Below are 21779 nucleotides of genomic sequence, written 5' to 3'. Positions count from 1 at the left end.
ACGATGACCGAGAAACACATTCTTCTGGCAAAGTTCCAATCGAATCGTATCGGTTCCGTCTTCACAAACAGGACACGCACGTTGACCTTTAATGCTATACCCAGATAGATTCTCGTATGCTGGAAAATCATTAATTGTGCCAAACAACATCGCCCTCAAATTGAAACTTTCTTTCCTATATCCATCATAAACCTCCACACCGTTCTCCCACAAAATCTTTAAATCTTCGATCAGAGGTGTCAAGTATACGTCTATGTCATTCCCTGGTTGTTTAGGCCCAGAGATTAACATAGATAACATCATGTACTTACGCTTCATACATAGCCACAGAGGTAGGTTATAAATCATAAGAATCACAGGCCATGTGGTATGTGAGATACTTTGAAGACCATGTGGGTTCATTCCATCAGTAGATAATGCCAATCGAAGGTTTCTTGCTTCTGATCCAAACTCAGGATAATCATTATCAATCTTCGACCACTGTGGTGAATCAGCCAGATGCCGATACTTTCCATCAATAATTCTTTCATCTGCATGCCAAGTAAGATGTCTTGCATCGGTTTCACTACGTAACATGCGCCTAAATCTCGGAATTATCGGAAAATACCATAAGACTTTTGCGGGAGATAATCTTTTCTTATATTGAGACAAACCGCATTTAGGGCACTCAGTTAACATTGCATATTCGTTACGAAACAAAATGCAATCGTTAGGACAAGCATGTATCTTATCATAGCTCATGCCAATAGAGCACAACATTTTTTTTGCCTCAAAGGTTCGATTAGGAAGAACATTATCATCCGGTAGCATTTCTCTCATAAGGGCCAACAACTCTGTGAAACTTTTATCCGACCATCCATTGCCCGCCTTTAAGTTGTACAACTTTAATACCGCAGAAAGTCTTGAGAATTTAGTGCAACCTTTGTACAACGGTTTCTCTGCATCGCTTACCATCCTCTCAAACATTTCAGGACAATCATGAAGATCTTCTTCCAGTGCTTCTACAATCTCTTCAACTCGATCACAATCGTATGTTTCCGTGTCTTTGTCGTATGAAGCATAGGTCGTATTACTTTTTCCACTCGATTCAACATTCTCGTTAATTTTCTCACCATGAAATATCCAACACTGATAACTTTGATCAATTCCATGCCTCAGCAAATGCGATTTCAATCCATGTGCGTCAACCTTACCAATATAACAACAACGCAAGCAAGGACAATGCATTCGTCTGGGGTTTTCAGCGTGTTGAACAGCATACTTAACGAATTCCAAAACCCCACTCTCGTACTCTTTGGTCATTCGATCGGCACAGATCCATGTTTTATCCATGGTTTTCCTACTTATTAAAGTAAACAATTAATCCAGACGAAAATACATAACTATAACCAAAAAAGCATTCCAAATCCATTCTGATTTCACTTTCCTCATTGGTCAGTTACGGCCAGTTGCTGAGATTTTATGTACATGGTATAAACATAAATTGAATTCTAATTTAAAAATAAAAAAACATAATAGCAGGATGACCGATGTCCTACTATGGCATTTTGTGATCGGCCGCTATCTAGAATGGATAACATTTTGTAGCAAGGCAACTAAGTTTTAAAGCTTACAAGAAGAGAAAAGGAAATTATATTTGTTTTTTGGTCAAGGGAAAGTGAAGAAGAATGAATCAAAGATACCAGGAATTGAAGGCTTTTGGGCTAACACAGTTTTCTCTAACTCAGTTTGCCAAAACTGTGCTTTGTATGAAGGTTTTAGAAGTTAAAGAGATAATAAGACAACCCAAAAACAAAAATAAAGTCATAAGACCATAACCATACCCCATAACCAAGAGGCCCAAAAAATGGATGGAAGAGAATTTAGGGAAGATCAACAACTGGTTAATGATCAACATGTGAGAGTAAGTAGCTGGTGAACACTCTTGTGGGAATCATCTATCAATAGCTAATGTAGTAGGATTCCCACAGCTTGTGTTCTTGTTTCCCTTAACAAAAAATGTTGGCATCATTAGTATTATGTTGGGGATGGAGATTATTTTCTTAGCAAAATTAGCGAAACAAAGACAACTTTCTAGGCCAGTTTAGCATTTATGTTAACATTGATCATGGCTCAATCTAATTGTACAGGAAACAGAGCAACTTGTAGCCTTGTTGAAACTTGAATGTCATAAAAATAGAAACATGTTCAGCTAAAAACCAAGACAACCAAACTCATTGTGACATTTCAACAAACACCTTGTTTGCAAAATCAAAGCATATACCAAAAGAATAGCTAACTCAAGAAACATCAAAACCACATGAAACACTATCAAAACCACATGAAACACTATCAAGAAACATCAAAACCACAGAACAATCAGTTGCACGTGAAAGAGAGTGTATGAGGTTTACCTGACACAGGAAGCTAAAGGAAGAGGGAGAGAGAACGAGAAAGATGCAGCGGTGCTGCTGATTTTGGCAGAGCTGGATGACGGCGAATCGGCTTGTGTGTGGGTTCTCTGGAGGGAAAACAAAAAGAACTGAGAACGAAAATAGAAGTCTGAAATTTTATTTTAATTAGACCTTAGACAACGCTTTTGTGGAAAGCGCTTTCTAAGGTATGCCTTAGACAGCGCTTTCCAAAAGCGCTTTCTAAACCCCCCCTTAGACAGCGCTTTTGGTTTTAATTTTTTTTTTAATTTAAAGACTTTAGACAGCGCTTTATCAAAAGCGCTGACTAAGGTCTATATTTAAAAGCGCTTTCTAAAAGCGCTGTCTAAGGGGGGGGTCTTAGACAGCGCTTTCTAAAAGCGTTGTCTAAGACCCCCCCTTAGACAGCGCTTTCATTATTTTTTTAGAACATTTTCCGTGTTTTATTTTTATTTTAACCTTAGACAGCGCTGTCATACCCCAAAATTTGCCCGTTGATATTACAAAGCATTCCTCCAGACCCTCCGACTTGTTCTGCAAGGCACTGACATCAAATGAACAAAAGCCCAGCTCACAACAGGCCCAATCCAAAAACGGCCCAAAATAGCTTGCTCGCAAGGCGAGCAATTCCTTCGCCTAGCGAACACTTCATCATGACACTCGCCCAGCGAAGCATCAGATCCAAAAAAAAGAGCCCAGAATAGCTTGCTCGCTAGGCGAGCAATTCCTTCGCCTAGCGAAGCTTGCGAAAATCAGAAGTTTTGGACCTCATTCTGAGCCCATTAGGTCACCACCACTACTACTATAAATACCAGCTCTTCATCCACGAAAAAGGACACGGACAGACAGGAACGGAGAGACCAAGACGAAGGACGGAAATCCTGGTGCAAAAACCCTGCTAACCTGAAGGCAGCCCATCCGCGCCGAAACTACCGCCGCCCAACTCAATCCGGCCTCCAAACAATCAGTCCCTTTCAATATCGCAATTGCACACAGGTTTGCGTATCACCGCTGTTTTACGTTTCCAATTGATATTCTTTACATACATGATGCATTCCGATTAAAGTTTTGATATGTAATTCGATTTCGTATGTGAATCTAAGTATGAACATCCTGTATAATTGTCTATGCTATGCTTGTGATCAAATGCCATAAGAGTGCAGGTTTTCGGAAGTCATGCTGCTGTCAAACTCCAAACCCATGGCCGCTCGCTAGCACGTCGCTAAGCGAGCCTGCAGCGAGCATTCGCTGAGCCTTCGCTAGGCGAAGCAGAGGCGAGCGGGACAGTGGCTGCTTTGTCTCTTTGCTGTTCTATCTTATGTTTATTTAATTACGATTTTTACGTCATTCGGCCTGAACTCATAGCTGTTATGTTTATTTTATGGTGCAATTTCCAATTGTATTTGACCTCGATGCTCTAACCCGTATGTTGCATGGTGTAAAGGCTAGCATACTTCCCAAAGAAACAGCCGGCTAGGCATGCCGCTTTAGGTGTGGACACTTTTGGAGAGATGGCTTTTGGATGACCTAATTTTAATGTGGAGATTCATCTTGAATCACCAAGCTTGATTTTTAATGTATTGATTTCATTGATTTACTGTGGACCTAATTACCTAACTGAGTACGGCTATTTAATTAATTGTTAAAATCTGGACTTTAAATAAATAATATCGGACCTCTCTTTTTGCGACCCCACGATTACGGTATTACGGTCATGTCCCGCGAATGTGGGGATACCCTTAGCAAAGACCCTTCGGTTAAATCATCATAAAATAAATCATGGTCCCTCGGATGTTGCCTTCGGAAGTACGATTTTGTCCCTCGATGACCCTCCGGTGTAGCCTACGGTTAAATGATGATAGTCCCTTCGAATGCTAAGGTATCCTCACAACTGTTGCTTTCAATGACCAATCAACGACCCTACGATGACCCTTCTACATCCCAAGGATAAAGCTACTTACTTCTCAATAGTAAGGGCAGTTTTACCCTCATAAGGATAGGAAATGCCCGGAAAGACCTCGGACAGGTATAACCCTTAATTGCTCATTCATAACCTAAAAGATTTCCCCCCCCCCTTACACATTTCAAACATCCTTTTTTGGAAAATCACCACTTAGCATACATCCGTACTAGGATCATTGCTGAGTTATATTTTTCTAAATAACTTTCAAATCTAAGCGGGATAACCACTTTGTATACATTCATGCAAGAATCATTACAAAGTTAAATTCTCATTTTCAAAACATTTCTCACACATTTCTCAAAACACTTTTTTCAAACAAAAAAAACATAGATGATTGAGCAATTAAGAGCCCATGGATAACCATGGATACAAAGGGTGCTAACACCTTCCCTTTGTATAACGTACCTCCCGAGCCTAAGAATCTAAATTAAGGTCTTTCCTGTTCTTTTCCACCTTTCCTTATGGGATAAAAGAAAAGTCGGTGGCGACTCTTGCTAACCGCGACATTGCGATTAAAGACACAAAAAGGTCCAGTTCACCGTATGACAGAACTGGCGACTCTGCTGGGGACATCAAAGAGAGGTCCATCTTAAAAAAAAAAATCATCTATGTTTTCCTAATTGTTCCTTCTTTTAAGGGAATTGTTGAGTGAAAGATCCTACACCTGGATCTAGTGTACCTTAGGTAAGTAGCAATAGATCATCGCGACTATCCAGCGTATACTGGAATGGTTAAAATGATGGCTACGGTTAATGTGACACTTTGGTTGTCCTGATGTTCCTCATGTTACTTGAGTAAAAATTTGGCTTCCGTGTGGTGTCATCAAAGCATTAACCAGACCTTTAGAACCCTAATTGACTTATCCTAGCCATTAGAAAGTAGTGAGATAACTGATTTCGGTTCCGACTGGGGTTGGTTGATACTCGATGCTACACTCTTTGAGATTGGACTTTAGGGAAGCTTCGGTCAACCACTTGGCGTTGCACTGAAGTGGACCTAAAGAAAGGTCGATGATCTGAGATCCTTCTAGAACCCGGTTACCATTCTAGGACAGGTTGAACCAACCAAGCTTCAGTGGGGAGGGTACTTACCTATAGAACTCATGCAAGCCTTAAAACCTAGGAATGATTGTTGTGTGACATGTCTGTGCTTACATAACATCATAACAAAATAACATCATAACATCATAACATCATAACATCATAACATCACGGTACTAACCATTTCAAGGACTTAGGAATTTAGCTTTGCTCTGTTGCACAGGTTATGGCTTCCAGGAAGACTATCCGGATCAATCTTGTAACGATCTCTCCTCAACTCAAGGATTTAGTGTCAGAACTTCTCGACCATGCTCAGTTCAACAAGAGACATGGTTCTCTTCTCACTCTAGTTACCACTGGTTGCAAAGAGGATATGATGAGAGTCCTATTCCAGTTCTTCGATCCTAAACATCATTGCTTCACTTTCCCAAAGTATCAGTTGGTACCCACATTAGAAGAGTTTTCCAAGTTGCTTGGGATACCTATCCTTGATCAAATACCTTTCAGTGGTCTGGAAAAGATGCCAAAGTCTGAAGAAGTTGCCGCAGCTTTACACATGACAAAGTCCGACATTGAAACTAATTGGGTAACAAGGAGTGGAGTGAAGGGCTTACTTGCCAAATTTCTGATAGGTAAGGCCCGAGAATTCCTAAAAGTTATGAATGTCCATGCTTTCGAAGATGTCCTAGCATTACTGATCTATGGTTTGGTCTTATTCCCTAATCCAGACCAGTTCATAGACATGAATGCTATTAAGATATTTCTCACTCATAACCCTGTGCCTACCTTGCTCGGAGATATTTTGCATTCCCTTCACACTCGTACTATGAAGAGACAAGGGACTCTCATGTGCTGCATACCTTTGTTGTCTAGGTGGTTTATTTCGCACCTCCCTCAATCAATCTTGAAGAATGATCAAAATCTGAAGTGGTCTCAAAGGATAATGGCACTCTCCCATTCAGACATCCGGTGGTGTTCTAATCCCAGAGAAGATGTTATCATCATCGACCGTTGTGGAGAATTCCCTAATGTACCCCTCATGGGGATAAGAGGAGGTATTACTTATAATCCTGCCTTAGCCCTACGTCAGTTTGGGTATGCTCGAAGAGATGGTCCACATGAAATGATTATTCAAGGTACATTGTTTGACTATGACAATGACTCTCAAGGTCTCCGTCAAAGGTTTGTACGGGCTTGGGGCATGGTGAAAAGAAACACCTTAGGACAGAAAAATTGTATTCCTATGGAGCCTTATCTCAGATGGGTACGTGTCCGAGCTCGTGAACTTGGCATGCCATATCCTGCAGTCGGACCATTGATTGTTGAATCCGAGGTCGAAGGAGGTACTTCCCAGATCATTTCTTACCCAGATATGCCTACCGATGTTGAGGAATTGAAAAGATCCTGGATCCAGTTGAGAGAGGAGAGGGATACTTTCGAAGCTCAGTTCAATGCAGAAAGGAAGAAAGTACTAGAGCTCACCAGCCAGCTTAATGAGGAACGAAGACTCAATACATATCTTCGCCCAAAAAGAAGCCGCCCCTGGGAGACTTGAGCTTTCATTGTATTTTTGTTATTATTCCTTTTGTAATGAACATTGATCAAAAAAAGAAAATTAGCAATAAACATTTCTCTCTTGTCGGCGATTTACGCAAAGTTAAATTCCAAAAGTCCTTGAAAACATTTCACGCATTGCATTGCATAACATAACATTGCATAACAAATTCCAAAAGACCATATTCTCACGGTCTGCCTCTTACACAGAAAAATGGATCTCGAACAAACTGTCAAAGATCTCCAGACTCAGAATGCTCAATTCAAGGAGATGATGCTAAGCTTATCCAAAGGGCAGGAGGAACTGAAGGCTCTTTTGGTCGAGAAGAAGAAAGACAAGAAAGCTGTGAGCTTCATTAACCCGGGAAGAAGGCGTAAAGGACAGGCTACGGGAATCAAATTTGGAATCCCGAATGGTCCAGAAGTGGGGGCGGAGAATGATTCAAAGGAAGAGAATGCTGATTTCTCCAACCCTGAGGATGACGATGAAGAGTATGAAAATGAACAGTACTCTCCAAGAGATGACAAATACAAGTTGCTGGAAGAACGTATGCTAGCTATGGAGGGTCAGAAGACGCCTGGTCTGGATTTCGAAAGTTTGGGTCTGGTCTCCGATGTGACCATTCCTCGCAAATTCAAAATCCCCACTTTCACTAAGTACGATGGTGCGTCCTGTCCTCAGATGCATCTAAGGGCTTATGTGAGAAAGATTCAGCCACATACCACTGATAGGAAGCTGTGGATCCATTTCTTCCAAGAGAGCCTGTCTGGCACACAGTTGGAATGGTATTATCAGCTCGAGAGCTCTGACATCCGCACCTGGACTGATTTAGCAACAGCTTTTTATAAACAGTACCAGTATAATTCTGAGCTAGCGCCTACTCGGCTACAGTTGCAGAATATGGCTATGGGATCTAAAGAAAGCTTCAAAGAGTATGCTCAGAAATGGAGAGATTTGGCCGGCAGGGTCAAACCCCCTATGACTGACCGAGAATTAGTAGATCTGTTCATGGGTACTCTGACTGGCCCATTCTACAGCCATCTGCTGGGAAGTTCTTCATCTGGTTTCACTGAACTTATACTGACAGGTGAACGGGTGGAGAGCGGCATCCGAAGTGGAAAGATACAGGCAGCTACCTCTACAAGCAGCAAAAAGTCCTACCATGGGAAGAATGAATCAAATGCTGTGTACGGTCAAAAGAATCATAATAAGAAAAATGGTGACCACGCCGTTGGAGTAGTGACGATCGCAGCCTCGCCAGCTCAAAACTTCCAGCAAAGACAAGACAGACCAAGAAGGCAGTTTACCAAGCTCAATATGACTTTAGCACAAGCACTGCAAAGTATGCTAAAGGTAAACTTAATCACTCTCAGAGGTCCTCCTGCAAATGTCAACACTGCTTCGCCTCGTTATAATCCCAATGCCATGTGTGCATATCACTCCGATAGCCCCGGGCATGATACAAACGACTGCTGGTTGTTGAAGAACAAAATTCAGGATATGATCGATGCTGGGGAAATTGAATTCGAGCCTCCGGAGACTCCTAATGTCATCACTGCTCCCATGCCTAATCATGACAAGGCTGTTAATGCTCTCGATGACGATTCCCTCATCACTACTGTAGCGGACTTAACATCTCCTCTCCCGATCATAAAGAGGAATTTATTGCAAGCTGGTTTATTTCCAGGTTGTACTGAAGATTACAATCTCTGCATACTCTGGCCCGAGGACTGTTTGAAATTGAAGAATGGTATTCAACGGCTGATGGACGATCGTACAATTCTCTTTGAAAGGGTTTCTAAGACGGAAAACCCTATTGAAGAGGTATCTGTGATTGCAAGGTCCAAAGTTCCAGTGAAGATTACTGCTCCCAGAGTACCTGTGAGGATTATTGCTGAGCCCAAAGTAGCCCCCCTAATCATCACTGCCCCTGGCCCAATACCGTATTCTTCAAGCAAAGCCATTCCGTGGAACTATGGAGGTGATGTTTATATCCATGGCGTAAAGCAAGTTGGTGATTCTGCTAATCCTAATGACATTGTTGGGACTAGTAAAGTTACTCGAAGCGGAAGGATCTTCTCTCCAGAAATCTCACCTCCTGTCCTTGAAACCCGAGGAAAGGAATCAGTCAATCCTTCTCAGTCAGAGACACCGGTCGGAGTTACTCCCGAAGATGTTGCCAAACAAGAAATGGAAGAAGTGCTGAAAATCATTCGCAAGAGTGATTTTGATGTTGTAGAACAGTTGGGGCATACCCCGTCTAAGATCTCGATGTTATCCTTGCTGTTATCCTCTGAATCTCATGCCCATGCCTTGATAAAATTCTTGAAGACTGCCCATATACCTCAGGAAACCTCCGTCGATCAGTTTGAAAACTATGTTGCTAATCTGACTGTTGACAATGGCCTAGGCTTTTCCGATGCTGACCTGACACCCGCGGGAAAGAACCACAATAAAGCTCTGCATATCTCCATTGAGTGTAAGGGGATCACCTTGTCTCATGTGTTGATCGATAATGGCTCTTCTTTGAATGTGCTACCGAAAGCCATGCTCGATAAACTTGATTGTAAAAGCATTGAACTGAAACCTAGTGACATTGTGGTGCGTGCTTACGATGGTGCGAAGAGTGTTGTCCATGGCGAAGTAGTCCTTCCTATCAAGATAGGACCTCAAGTCTTCAATACTACCTTCCATGTAATGAACATTCGTCCTGCCTATTCCTGCTTACTGGGACGCCCTTGGATTCATGGGGCAGGCGCTGTAGCCTCGTCTCTCCATCAAAAGTTGAGGTATCCCACAAAGGGCAAAATTGTCACCGTGTGTGGAGAAGAAGAGTACATTGTCAGTAGTGTGCATACCTTCAGATACGTCGAGATGGATGGTGAATTCATTGAGACTCCTTGTCAGTCATTTGAAGTAGTTCCTCCGACCAATCCTGTCCTTAAGCCAACTTCCGGTGTACCCAAGGTTATCCGTGCTCCTCCTGCCATGATTTCTCTGAAGGACGCTCAAGCCGTGGTTGAAAATGGTGGTCGTACTGGCTGGGGTCAACTGATCAAGATACCCTACAAGTCTGATAAATCTGGTCTGGGATTTAGCTCTGAAAAGATAGTCAAAGATCAAATCAATGCTGTAGAAGATGCTGACAGTGATTGCGACCTGGATAGCTGGATTTTCCCAACAATTGGTGGCGGACTCAATAATTGGAAGGCTGAAGACACTATCCCGATTTCCTTTAGTCAGGAGTAATTGTTATGGTCCATTTAGTATTGCAAATTTTTAATTTTTTCAATTGAACCTCTTAAAGCATTGTGTCTATGCCCGGGGCACAATAGCTAATTTGTTAAGGGTTTTGTCATTTCATAAGCATATTCATATTCAATAAATCAATGGACTTTGTTGCATTCAAATGTTGCGCTCTTTATCTTTCCTGTCGTCTTTCAAACAAGCTAGGCTTTCTTACACACACTCACGTAACGAATTGCAGATCCGTATCCACCCTGGATCCTATGGATAATAATTCCGCTACTGTTCATTATGACTTTGAAAATCCGATCTACCAAGCCGAAGATGGAAGTGAGGAAGATTGTGAAGTACCTGGAGAGCTTGCCAGACTGTTACTGCAAGAGGAAAGGACTATACAGCCGCATGAAGAGTCACTCGAAGTCGTAAATCTAGGTACTGAAGTGGACAGAAAAGAAGTCAGAATAGGAGCAGGATTGGAAAACAGTGTCAAAGAAAGATTGATTCGGATGTTACATGACTATGTAGAGGTTTTCGCTTGGTCTTATGAAGACATGCCAGGATTGGATACCGACATAGTAGTGCATCGTCTGCCCATGAAGGAGGACTGTCGTCCCGTCAAGCAAAAGGTTCGCCGCATGCGTCCTGAAATGTCTGAGAAAATCAAAGCCGAGGTTATGAAACAATTCAATGCCGGTTTTCTAGCCGTTACTTCTTATCCTCAATGGGTTGCTAAAGTGGTGCCGGTGCCAAAGAAGGATGGTAAGGTGCGAATGTGCGTAGATTACAGAGATTTGAATAAAGCGAGTCCCAAAGATGACTTTCCCCTCCCACACATCGATGTTCTGGTAGATAACACCGCTCAACACAAGGTATTCTCGTTCATGGATGGTTTCTCAGGTTATAATCAGATTAAGATGGCGCCTGAGGACATGGAGAAAACTACGTTTGTGACGCAATGGGGCACTTTCTGTTACAAAGTCATGCCGTTTGGTTTAAAGAATGCCGGGGCAACGTACCAGCGTGCTATGGTGGTTTTGTTTCACGATATGATTCATCATGAAATAGAAGTATACGTGGATGACATGATAGCCAGATCTCATACTGAAAAAGAACATCTCGATCATTTATACAAACTGTTCGAGAGGTTGAAGAAGTACAAGTTGAGATTGAATCCGAACAAATGCACCTTCGGGGTAAGATCCGGTAAACTCCTGGGCTTTATTGTCAGTGGTAAAGGAATTGAGGTTGACCCAGCTAAAGTGAGAGCTATTCAAGAAATGCCAGTTCCCCGTACGGAGAAAGAAGTCAGAGGTTTCTTGGGACGCTTGAACTACATTGCCCGATTTATCTCCCATTTGACCGCTACCTGCAAACCCATCTTCAAATTACTGAGGAAGAATCAAGAGATGATATGGAATGACGAATGTCAAGAAGCTTTTGACAAAATCAAGAAATACCTCCAGGAACCTCCAATCCTGGTACCACCAGTTGAAGGAAGACCTTTAATCATGTATTTGACCGTGTTAGAAAATTCAATGGGTTGCGTATTGGGGCAACATGACGAGTCTGGTCGAAAAGAGCATGCCATATACTACCTGAGCAAAAAGTTTACCGACTGTGAAACAAGATACTCACTGCTCGAGAGAACTTGCTGTGCTTTGCCTGGGCTGCTCGCCGACTAAGACAGTATATGTTGAATCATACCACTTTGTTGATTTCTAGGATGGATCCCATCAAATACATGTTCGAGAAGCCTGCCCTCTCCGGAAGAATAGCGAGATGGCAGATGATCTTAACAGAGTACGGTATCCAGTATACTACCCAGAAAGCAATCAAAGGAAGCGTGCTAGCCGATCATTTGGCTCATCAAGCAGTGGATGCTTACCAATCTATGAATTTTGAGTTCCCAGATGAGGATGTCATGCTTGTTACTGATTATGAAGAGCCTGGACCGGAGGAAGGACCCGAACTAGGATCCCGATGGACTATGGTTTTCGATGGGTCTTCTAATGCATTGGGCAATGGTGTTGGTGTGGTAATCATTTCTCCCGAGGGTTACCATACGCCTTTCACTGCTAGACTATGTTTTCATTGTACCAATAATATGGCTGAGTATGAAGCATGTATTTTGGGACTCAAGGCTGCTATAGACCGGCGGGTCAAGTTTTTGAGTGTGTACGGAGACTCAGCATTAGTAATCAGTCAGATCAAAGGAGAATGGGATACTAAACATCCAAATCTCATCCCTTATCGAGAGCGGGTAATGACATTACTTCCATACTTTGAAGAGATTACGTTTGAACACATTCCACGAGAGGAGAATCAGTTGGCAGACGCATTAGATACCATGTCATCTATGTTCAGAGTCAGATGGGACAGCGAAGCTCCCAGGATCACTATTGAACGATTGGACGAACCAGCACACTGTTATGAACTTAACACTGAGAGGGTACAGGAGAAACCTTGGTTCCACGACGTAAAAAGATATTTAGAAGCTCAGGAATACCCTGAAGGGGCATCCATCAATGACAGAAAATTCCTGAGGAAGTTCTCTGCTAAATTCTTTCTGAGTAATGGAGTATTATACAAACGTAATCATGTGCTTCGCTGCGTGGATAGAAAGGAAGCAGAAAGGATTATGGAAGACATGCATGACGGTATTTTTGGGACTCATTCTAATGGACATACAATGGCCAAGAAGATTCTGAGATCAGGGTATTATTGGTCTACCATGGAAGCTGATTGCCACCATCACTCCAGAACCTGTCACAAGTGTCAGATCTATGCGGACAAAGTACATGTGCCTCCTGCTCCATTGAACGTGTTGACAGCACCTTGGCCCTTTGCAATGTGGGGCATTGATATGATTGGAGAGATTAAACCTACGCCTTCTAACGGACATCGTTTCATCCTTGTTGCTATTGATTACTCTACAAAGTGGGTAGAGGCAGCCTCATTTGCTTCTGTTACCAAGAATGTGGTGGCACGATTCATCAAGAATAGCCTTATTTGTCGATACGGCATCCCTGAAAGAATTATCACTGACAATGGTACTAATTTGAACAACAAGATGATTACTGAACTCTGCACACAGTTCAAAATTAAACACCATAACTCTTCTCCGTACCGGCCAAAGATGAATGGCGCCGTAGAGGCTGCTAATAAGAACATCAAGAAGATCATACAGAAGATGACAGTGACGTACAAAGACTGGCATGAGATGTTACCGTTTGCTCTTCACGGTTATCGCACTTCAGTACGCACTTCGACAGGAGCAACTCCTTTCTCTTTAGTCTACGGAACGGAAGCCGTTTTACCAGTGGAAGTTCAGATTCCCTCTCTAAGGATCATGAAAGAGGCGGGTTTAGGCGAGGATGAATGGATTCGGACTCGGCTCGATCAGATAAATTTGATTGATGAGAAGAGACTGGCGGCTGTTTGTCACGGGCAGATATATCAGAAGCGCATGACCCAAGCATTTAACAAAAGAGTCAAGAGACAGGTGTATCAAATTGGCGACTTGGTGATCAAGCGAATCATTCTACCACAAGGGGATCTCAGAGGCAAGTGGACTCCCACATACGAAGGGCCATTTGTGGTTAAGAAAGTATTCTCTGATGGAGCCATGATACTTGCTACAATGGATGGCGAAGACTTCTCGCATCCTGTGAACGCGGACATAGTTAAAAAATACTACGCATAAAAGAGACCCGCTAGGTCGACATACCTAGGCAAAAGTTAGGGATAAATATATAAAGATGTACACCCGGCAAGTCGAAAACCTGAAAAGGCGGCTTGGGCAAAAAAGGGTATCCCGGTGGACTGAAAACCTGAAAAGGCGGTCCAGGCAAAAATTAGGGATTAAAGCGTATGACTACATCCCGTTCTCTGTCAGCTTCAACCAAGTTCACGGGACTGAACAAGCCAATCACCTCTATCCGACAGCAGGAGATGAGATGCTTGAAGACATAATGACAGTAGTAAAATTAGAATCGATAGGGATTTCTCCGCATAACTTTCTCTCTGTTTTCCTGGCAATGTCCTCTTACTAGGATGTCTGTCTCCTTGTACATAAATTGCCTATTTGTAGGCCCTCTTCCAAAATTAATCCAATTTTATTTCCAAAAAGATGCCTTCGTTTTACTTCCTCTGTTTTGATTGCGTAAACGTCCATTGATTTAATTTGAATTGATATATGCATTTGAATATGATCAATGTTTATCAAAAATACCTGCCTAAAATGGAAATTGCAATTACTACGAGACTTCAGGACCAGGGAGAAGGTCTAACCACGCTTTCCAATGAGTCCGTTGCTAATTCGATTCCCCGGCGACGCCAGTTATTCCCCAAGAGAAATCGGCGAAACCGGACGAAGTGGTCATCTTTTCTATCCCCAGCCAGGCTCTGTCAAATGTTTCTACCATCAGACAGAAGTCAAATCCCCCAGCTAAGGAAGGGTCATCAATACAAATATCTCCGGCCAGAAGACTGGGATTTATTCCCCCAGTAGAATCCCCTGGGCGAACGTTTCAGACGCATAGTGCATTCATTACATCATTTCATGTTACATACCTGCATACAATGCTCACATCCGCTTCATTCCGCATCACATACATACCATGTTCGCAAGCATAAAGCATCTCATGCATCACGACATTGCATGAAACTAACTTTATTTTTCAGGCTAATTATCCTCCTGATCACATTCAAGGTTCGAATACAGCTCTCGGATATAATCCACGTGACAGACATTCTTCTAATGGTGGCATCTCTAAGCCCACCCCAAATATTCATTGCAAACGCAACAACAAATGTTATCAGATACAGCCTAACGTACGGTTCATTCTGATTCAGCCCAACATATGATTCCTTCAGCTCAGATACGATCTAACGTACGATCCATTCTGGCTTTCAGCAACTCCAATACGGTCTAACGTACGACCCATTTGGATCTTCAACTCAGATGCGATCTAGCGTACGATCCATTCTGACCCCTTTTCAGATACAACCTAACATACGGTTCATTCTGCAACTCCAATACGGTCTAACGTACGACCCACTTGGATACTCAAATCCTCAGATGCTGCCTAGCGTACGGTACATTCCGGGGTGTAGTCTAGCGTACGACTACTTTCTTCTTCAGATACAGCCTAACGTACGGCTCATTCTGCAACTCCAATACGGTCTAACGTACGACCCATTTGGACCTTCAGCTCAGATACGGTCTAACGTACGATCCATTCTGACTTTCAACAACTCCAATACGGTCTAACGTACGACCCACTTGGATACTCAAATCCTCAGATGCTGCCTAGCGTACGGTACATTCCGGGGTGTAGTCTAGCGTACGACTACTTTCTTCTTCAGATACAGCCTAACGTACGGCTCATTCTGCAACTCCAATACGGTCTAACGTACGACCCATTTGGACCTTCAGCTCAGATACGATCTAGCGTACGATCCATTCTGACTTTCAACAACTCCAATACGGTCTAACGTACGACCCATTTGGACTTTCAACTCAGGTGCGATCTAGCGTACGATCCATCCTAATTCCACCTTCGTCAGATACAGCCCAGTGTACGGCTCATTCTGCAACTCAAATACGATCTAGCGTGCGATCCATTCTGATCTTTCATCCCCAGCAAGGCCATCCGCCTAATGAACAACTCATTCTGGTATTCAGACACGGCCTAAAGTACGGTCCATTCTGATCCCTTATCTCCAGCAGTACATAACACACTCCGACTCCCCGGCGAAGTCGATAGCATAATGGATGACTCCCTATACGGTCTGACGTACGACCCAGTGTGACACCCATGTCTCCAGATATCGTCTAACGTACGACACAATCTGGAAGTCTCCTCATCAAACTTCCTGGATGGCATCTTTAAGCCCATCCCCGTCAAGACTAATGGACAAGCGCAAATTTTCGGGGCATTCTAGTGTTCAATAATCTTTCACCTCCAGACCACGAACGACACATACCATTCTACCCTCTCGGCTCAAGAATATTGAACAGGGGCAGCTGTCATACCCCAAAATTTGCCCGTTGATATTACAAAGCATTCCTCCAGACCCTCCGACTTGTTCTGCAAGGCACTGACATCAAATGAACAAAAGCCCAGCTCACAACAGGCCCAATCCAAAAACGACCCAAAATAGCTTGCTCGCTAGGCGAGCAATTCCTTCGCCTAGCGAACACTTCATCATGACACTCGCCCAGCGAAGCATCAGATCCAGAAAAAAAAGCCCAGAATAGCTTGCTCGCTAGGCGAGCAATTCCTTCGCCTAGCGAAGCTTGTGAAAATCAGAAGTTTTGGACCTCATTCTGAGCCCATTAGGTCACCACCACTACTACTATAAATACCAGCTCTTCATCCACGAAAAAGGACACGGACAGACAGGAACGGAGAGACCAAGACGAAGGACGGAAACCCTGGTGCAAAAACCCTGCTAACCTGAAGGCAGCCCATCCGCGCCGAAACTACCGCCGCCCAACTCAATCCGGCCTCCAAACAATCAGTCCCTTTCAATATCGCAATTGCACACAGGTTTGCGTATCACCGCTGTTTTACGTTTCCAATTGATATTCTTTACATACATGATGCATTCCGATTAAAGTTTTGATATGTAATTCGATTTTGTATGTGAATCTAAGTATGAACATCCTGTATAATTGTCTATGCTATGCCTGTGATCAAATGCCATAAGAGTGCAGGTTTTCGGAAGTCATGCTGCTGTCAAACTCCAAACCCATGGCCACTCGCTAGCACGTCGCTAAGCGAGCCTGCAGCGAGCATTCGCTGAGCCTTCGCTAGGCGAAGCAGAGGCGAGCGGGACAGTGGCTGCTTTGTCTCTTTGCTGTTCTATCTTATGTTTATTTAATTACGATTTTTACGTCATTCGGCCTGAACTCATAGTTGTTATGTTTATTTTATGGTGCAATTTCCAATTGTATTTTACCTCGATGCTCTAACCCGTATGTTGCATGGTGTAAAGGCTAACATACTTCCCAAAGAAACAGCCGGCTAGGCATGCCGCTTTAGGTGTGGACACTTTTGGAGAGATGGCTTTTGGATGACCTAATTTTAATGTGGAGATTCATCTTGAATCACCAAGCTTGATTTTTAATGTATTGATTTCATTGATTTACTGTGGACCTAATTACCTAACTGAGTACGGCTATTTAATTAATTGTTAAAATCTGGACTTTAAATAAATAATATCGGACCTCTCTTTTTGCGACCCCACGATTACGGTATTACGGTCATGTCCCGCGAATGTGGGGATACCCTTAGCAAAGACCCTTCGGTTAAATCATCATAAAATAAATCATGGTCCCTCGGATGTTGCCTTCGGAAGTACGATTTTGTCCCTCGATGACCCTCCGGTGTAGCCTACGGTTAAATGATGATAGTCCCTTCGAATGCTAAGGTATCCTCACAACTGTTGCTTTCAATGACCAATCAACGACCCTACGATGACCCTTCTACATCCCAAGGATAAAGCTACTTACTTCTCAATAGTAAGGGCAGTTTTACCCTCATAAGGATAGGAAATGCCCGGAAAGACCTCGGACAGGTATAACCCTTAATTGCTCATTCATAACCTAAAAGATTTTCCCCCCCTTACACATTTCAAACATCCTTTTTTGGAAAATCACCACTTAGCATACATCCGTACTAGGATCATTGCTGAGTTATATTTTTCTAAATAACTTTCAAATCTAAGCGGGATAACCACTTTGTATACATTCATGCAAGAATCATTACAAAGTTAAATTCTCATTTTCAAAACATTTCTCACACATTTCTCAAAACACTTTTTTCAAACAAAAAAAACATAGATGATTGAGCAATTAAGAGCCCATGGATAACCATGGATACAAAGGGTGCTAACACCTTCCCTTTGTATAACGTACCTCCCGAGCCTAAGAATCTAAATTAAGGTCTTTCCTGTTCTTTTCCACCTTTCCTTATGGGATAAAAGAAAAGTCGGTGGCGACTCTTGCTAACCGCGACATTGCGATTAAAGACACAAAAAGGTCCAGTTCACCGTATGACAAGCGCTTTCTTTTAAAAGCGCTGTCTAAGATGCGCTGTTAAAAAACCTTTTTGGCGTAGTGATGTCAGCTATCAATCTGGCGAAGAATTCGATAGCACATGGTTGAAGCAAGCACATCAAAATAAGGTTCCATTATCTTCGAGAGCAGGTAGCAGATGGGAAGATGAATGTGGAACACTGCAGAACTGAGAATCAGATTGCAGACATCATGACGAAGGGAGTGCAGGTCGAAGTGTTCAAAAGACTAAGAGCTATGATGAATGTAGATAGCTTAGATACAATGAATTAGGTGGTGTGTTGAATTGTAATTCCTTGTGTCGAATCAGGTTGCTCGACAGAGTAAGGAAGTGTCGAACCACCTATGCCTATTTTAGTAGTGTTAGTTATTTTGGGCTTTTAGAGTTTTGGGCTTTGATTTGAGGTATAAGTTAACTTAAATCTATAAATAGAGAGAGTAACCCTTATTTTTGTAATGAGGTGAATAGAGTATTCATAACCTTATATTCACAGTATTTTGCAGTGTGAATAAGAAGTTTTCTACCGTTTATGTTCTTTTCTTTCATTGTTGTTGTGTGGGTTATAACAATCTTGTTCATCAAGATTGATTGAATTTCTAAAACTCAAAGGGATATTACAACTCCAGAACAAATCCTAATATAGTTTCAACAACTTTTAACATTTCCAATTCTGAACCCTAATTCAAATCCAGATACATATTCACCACCAACATCAAATTCACAAGTTTCTTCGGGTTCAATTAAGCCGGTCCATTGCAAGTCCAAGTTCTTCACAAAAACTTTACAAGTTTCATTGTGGAGGACTCTTTGTGTTGCATTCTGCAGAGCCAAGATATAGTAAAATAAAAGAATGTACTATACTGTATTTTAGAATAGACTTTTAAAGTGCTTTGGTGATAAATATATATTAGGATTAAAGTGCAGAATGCAAAATATTTTTGGTTTGTAAAAAGAATTAAAAACTCTTTCACTTGTGAATTGATTGCGGGGATGATTTCCATTCGTTTTGTCTATTCCTGAGTACCTCCTTCTATCTGATAACGTTCTGCATAAAATAGAAGAATATTTTTTCTTAATAATATGAGAAAGAGATCAATGAGATTGGAGTGAAAACTAAACATTAATTAATCCTACATTGAGAAGTTGAGCAGTTCGTTTAAAAGTCATATTAGTAGTACTTAGAATGAGTTCTTGTTCATTCTGCAATGGAGTTTATGAAAAAAATATTAAACAATGGTTTTTCCCATAATAGGAGGTATACTCAATGACTCTTCATTACTCTCGTCTATTCTTCGTCAAATGTTTAAGGTTATGCATAAGAAAATGTATAGAATTATTAAGATTTACCTGCTTCCTATGGCAAAAGGGTCAGCTATTTTCATTAAGAGTATAGGGTTCATCCCCACAGACAGACTAAAATAAATAAATTATTTACTCAATATTTATTGTTCAATTATATATTGACAAGTGATATATAATAATTAATTGATAACTTATTTATTAATTATATTAAATAATATTTTTAAATGAATTATTTTTTAATGTGACATAGTAAAATCGTGTGACACGATGTTAAGTAACATTGTTACATCACTGTTATAATTGAAAATCTGAAAGGAAAAAAAAGTAAAAAATATTTAATAGAGACTAAAAAAATTAGTGTTTTTATAGGGATTAAAAAATTATAAAAATTAATTAATTTTTAAATCTGAAGAAGACAAAAAAACCAAAAATATATAATAGAGAGATTAAAAAATAAGTTTTTTTTATAGGGACTAAAAAATTTAAAAATTAAATTAATTTTATAGGACTGGTGAGAAATTTATTAGGTTTAATTATGAGAATAAAAAAAGTTGTATACTTTAAGTTAGCACAATAGTAATATGTTTTGGTGTGTATTAGTAAAATATAATTGGGCTTCCTGGGGTTGGAGCCCAAGTCCTCATTCATATTTCAACTATAACCAAAGTATTATTGTGCTGTACGAAGAGTGGTGATATTATTGTGGTAGATGAAGATGATGGATTGGCGAAGTATAATAAAAATGGACAATTTCTAGATCTACATTCTTATCCTAATTACGATCTTAGATCCAAAGTCACTATGTATATAGATTCTCTGCTTTTACTCCCCGGTGATGGTGACAACAAGTCAGATTAAGAAGAATGAGGTTTGAATTCATTATTTTCTTGCTATTTATATTGAACTAAAGCATAGTTCAGAATTTAACAAGGCAGGTTGATCCTAAATGGATGTAGCTGGATTTTATTCTAATATATGTTTTTGTTACTACTTAAAAGTAAATTATTCCAATGAGTTTATGCATGTTGATCAAGAAGATCACAACTATATAACTCTGACTCAAAGCAATTCCTTAAATATTTGATCATAAATAGATATGTATTTGAATGAAATAGAAGGTTTTGTTCTCTAATTTCGGTGGACGGTAATAATTTTGGCGGTTGTCCTCTCTGTGTTTCAAACCAAAAAAAAGAACTAATTTCAAACTAATGAATGATCATACATGACCACTTAAATGAATTTTAATTTTTTAAATCATAAGAAACATCAAAACTAAACTACCTCATGAACCTAAATAGTGCTAGAATTACAACTTGGAGTTTGATTAGAGTTGTTTTGTATCTTCTTTTGAAGTGGAATTATATACTGCCTTTGCAGTTGTTGTATCAAAAGTAGTTTATTTTCCCTGCATGGTTTGATTGAAATTCTTTGAGAATTATTATATTGTGTTCATTAGATGATTGTATACTGTGAGAATTAATATAGCTATTGCAAATCGTTGATGGTGAAATTTGTGTTAAATAGACTATATGTCAAATGTGGAGCAGCCAAAGAGTTAAGAGTTATGTGAAGAGAATTAGTGAGCACAAACTCCAAAAGCATGACTTGGCTGAACTGAATCCTAGGCTTCCAAAAAGCAAGTGTAAATTATTTGAGTTCTAATTTATATTGTAGTGACGGCTTGAAATTGTTTAATATCAAAATTAGAATCACAATGTCAGAATGGAGAACACATACGTTCCACTTCAAGTTACCCTACCCGTCATCCTATTATACTATAACGGTTAGACGATAGACTTAGATCTAAAAAAAAGTGAATAGATCCCAAATTAAAAGTTTATTTGAAAATTTGGTTTAGAAAAATTTATGACGTGGAAGCAAGTTTCAATTATTTTCCAGATCAAAAATCGTCTTAATTGAACCTACTATTGAACTAGTCCGGATATGCGTTGTGTTAAGGTGTCAATGTTATGATAATAATCCACAAGTTAATCAAAAACAATTAAGTACAACTAATTGAATACTCTACAATAGTAAAAGTCTTAAGAAATCCAATTATAGCCAAATAGTTAGAGATCAATACGACAAACACCAGATTCAAAATGTAATCAAAATTATGATCCAAATTATGTTGATCCGGTGATCAAAGTAATCGACAATTTGTGAATCGAAAAATAA

The 21779-nt window shown here is 40.7% G+C and overlaps 1 long non-coding RNA gene across 1 annotated transcript; it reads left to right on the top strand.

Moving 5' to 3' along the window:
- The first annotated feature begins 20237 nt into the window (after positions 1 to 20237).
- Positions 20238 to 21333, top strand: LOC127135169 (uncharacterized). Its single transcript, XR_007808458.1, has 2 exons — positions 20238 to 20469; positions 21126 to 21333. It is a non-coding gene; the product is annotated as an uncharacterized LOC127135169 (long non-coding RNA).
- Positions 21334 to 21779: the final 446 nt, after the last annotated feature.

Source organism: Lathyrus oleraceus, chromosome 4, assembly GCF_024323335.1.
Source record: "Lathyrus oleraceus cultivar Zhongwan6 chromosome 4, CAAS_Psat_ZW6_1.0, whole genome shotgun sequence".
In the NCBI taxonomy this organism is placed as follows: domain Eukaryota; kingdom Viridiplantae; phylum Streptophyta; class Magnoliopsida; order Fabales; family Fabaceae; genus Lathyrus; species Lathyrus oleraceus.
Note: the sequence above shows the minus strand (reverse complement) of the source record. Positions and strands in the feature narration are given on the sequence as shown.